Here is a 2769-nt window from a genome sequence, read left to right on the forward strand (position 1 = left end):
TTAGTACTGCTTGGTGCATTTTGCATTCCAGATAGACTTTGAGAAATCATATTGACTTGTTGAGTCAATATTTTATTCTGAGCCAGTATGGCATTCAGAGTGTCAATCTCAAGAACTCCTTTCTTCTGATTGGTCCCATTGTTCACAGGATTCCTTTCTGAAGTGTACATGAATTGGTTATTTGCAACCATTTCAATCAGCTCTTGAGCTTCTGTAGGCGTCTTCTTCAGATGAAGAGATCCTCCAGCAGAGCTATCCAAAGACATATTGGATAGTTCAGAGAGACCATCATAGAAAATTCCAATGATGCTCCATTCAGAAAGCATATCAGTGGGACACTTTCTGATTAATTGTTTGTATCTTTCCCAAGCTTCATAGAGGGACTCTCCTTCCTTCTGTCTGAAAGTTTGGACTTCCACTCTAAGCTTACTCAATTTTTGAGGTGGAAAGAACTTTGCCAAGAAGGCATTGACTAGCTTTTCCCAAGAGTTCAGGCTTTCTTTAGGTTGTGAGTCCAACCATATTCTAGCTCTGTCTCTTACAGCAAAAGGGAATAGCATAAGTCTGTAGACCTCAGGGTCAACCCCATTAGTCTTGACAGTGTCACAGATTTGCAAGAACTCAGCTAAAAACTGATGAGGATCTTCCAATGGAAGTCCATGGAACTTGCAATTCTGTTGCATTAGAGAAACTAATTGAGGCTTAAGCTCAAAGTTGTTTGCTCCAATGGCAGGGATAGAGATGCTTCTCCCATAGAAGTCGGGAGTAGGTGCAGTAAAGTCACCCAGCACCTTCCTTGCATTGTTGGCATTATTATTGTTTTCGGCTGCCATGGGTTCTTCTTCTTTGAAGATTTCTGTTAGGTCCTCTACAGAGAGTTGTGCCTTGGCTTCTCTTAGCTTTCGCTTCAAGGTCCTTTCAGGTTCAGGATCAGCCTCAACAAGAATGCTTTTGTCCTTGCTCCTGCTCATAAGAAAGAGAAGAGAACAAGAAAATGTGGAATCCTCTATGTCACAGTATAGAGATTCCTTGAGGTGTTAGAGGAAAAGAAAAATAGAAGGCAGAAGTAGAAAATTCGAACTTATCAAAGAAGATGGAGTTCGAATTTTGCATTAAGGAATAGTGTTAGTCCATAAATAGAAGGATGTGAGAAGAGGGGAAGTAATTTTCGAAAATCAAGTAAAAGATTTTGAAAACATTTTGAAAAACACTAATTGATTTTCGAAAATAAAAGTGGGAAAGAAATCAAGTGATTTTTGAAAAAGAATTTGAAATTAGAAATCAAAAAGATTTGATTGAAAGTTATTTTGAAAAAGATGTGGTTAAGAAGATATGATTGGTTTTAAAAAGATGTGATTGAGAAGATATGATTTGAAAAACATTTTTTAAAAAAAAATTTGATTTTGAAAATTAATGACTTGGCTATCAAGAAAAGATATGATTCAAACATTAAACCTTTCTCAACAGAAAAGGCAACATACTTGAAATGTTGAATCAAATCATTAATTGATAGCAAGTATCTTTTGAAAATAGAAAGAAATTGAATTTGAAAAAGATTTGATTGAAAAGATATGATTTGAAAAAGATTTGATTTTGAAAAGATTTTGAAAAACTTGAAAAAAATTTGCATTGAAAACAAAATCTTCCCTCTTGTGCCATCCTGGCGTTAAACGCCCAGAATGGTGCACATTCTGGCGTTTAACGCCCAAAACTCTACCCTTTTGGGCGTTAAACGCCCAACCAGGCACCCTGGCTGGCGTTTAAACGCCAGTCTGTCCTTCTTCACTGTGCGTTTTGAACGCCCAGCTTTTTCTGTATAATTCCTCTGCTGTATGTTCTGAATCTTCAATTCTCTGTATTATTGACTTGAAAAGACACAAATTAAAAATATTTTTGGATTTTTAATAGTGAGGAATAATCAAAATGCAACTAAAATCAAATAATAATGCATGCAAGACACCAAACTTAGCAATTTGTATACTACTGACGCTAATGAGAATGCATATGAGACACATAAACACTCAAGTCAAGAGGAATTAAAGATCAGAGTGATGAAATCATCAAGAACATCTTGAAGGTCACTAAGACACATGAATGAATGCAAGAAGAACAGAAACATGCAATTGACACCAAACTTAAAATGAAACACTAGACTCAAAAAGAAACATAAAATATTTTTGGTTTTTTATGATTTTGTAAAATTTTTTTGGATTTTTCAAAAATTAAGTGGAAAAAGAAAATAAAGGTATCAAAATTCTTAATGAGAATTCCAGGAATCATGCAATGTTAGTCTAAAGCTTCAGTCTAAAGAAATTAGACATGGCTGAACAAGCTTCAGCAGGACATTGCATTCAAGAGCTAAATTGATGAAGATCAATCAGCTTTGGTGATGATAAGAACATCACCTTGAAACACTAGAATTCATTCTTAAGAACTCTGAAGAAAAATACCTAATCTAAGCAACAAGATGAACCGTCAGTTGTCCAAACTCAACAATCCCCGGCAACGGCGCCAAAAACTTGGTGCACGAAATTGTGATCAATACTTTTCACAACACAAATAATCCCCGGTGATGAATCCAAAAACTTGGAGTTCAATACCATGGCATAAACACAACTTCGCACAACTAACCAGCAAGTGTACTGGGTCGTCCAAGTAATAAACCTTACGCGAGTAAGGGTCGATCCCACAGAGATTGTTGGTATGAAGCAAGCTATGGTCACCTTGTAAATCTTAGTCAGGCAGACTCAAATGGGTATGGGTGATATA

At 36.1% G+C, this 2769-nt stretch overlaps 1 non-coding gene across 1 annotated transcript; it reads left to right on the plus strand.

Annotated features, from left to right (window-relative positions):
• The first annotated feature begins 320 nt into the window (after positions 1–320).
• LOC112714287 (small nucleolar RNA R71) lies at positions 321–428 on the plus strand. Its single transcript, XR_003159201.1, has one exon. It is a non-coding gene; the product is annotated as a small nucleolar RNA R71 (small nucleolar RNA).
• The last annotated feature ends 2341 nt before the right edge of the window (positions 429–2769 follow it).

Source organism: Arachis hypogaea, chromosome 1 (genome assembly GCF_003086295.3).
Source record: "Arachis hypogaea cultivar Tifrunner chromosome 1, arahy.Tifrunner.gnm2.J5K5, whole genome shotgun sequence".
NCBI lineage: Eukaryota > Viridiplantae > Streptophyta > Magnoliopsida > Fabales > Fabaceae > Arachis > Arachis hypogaea.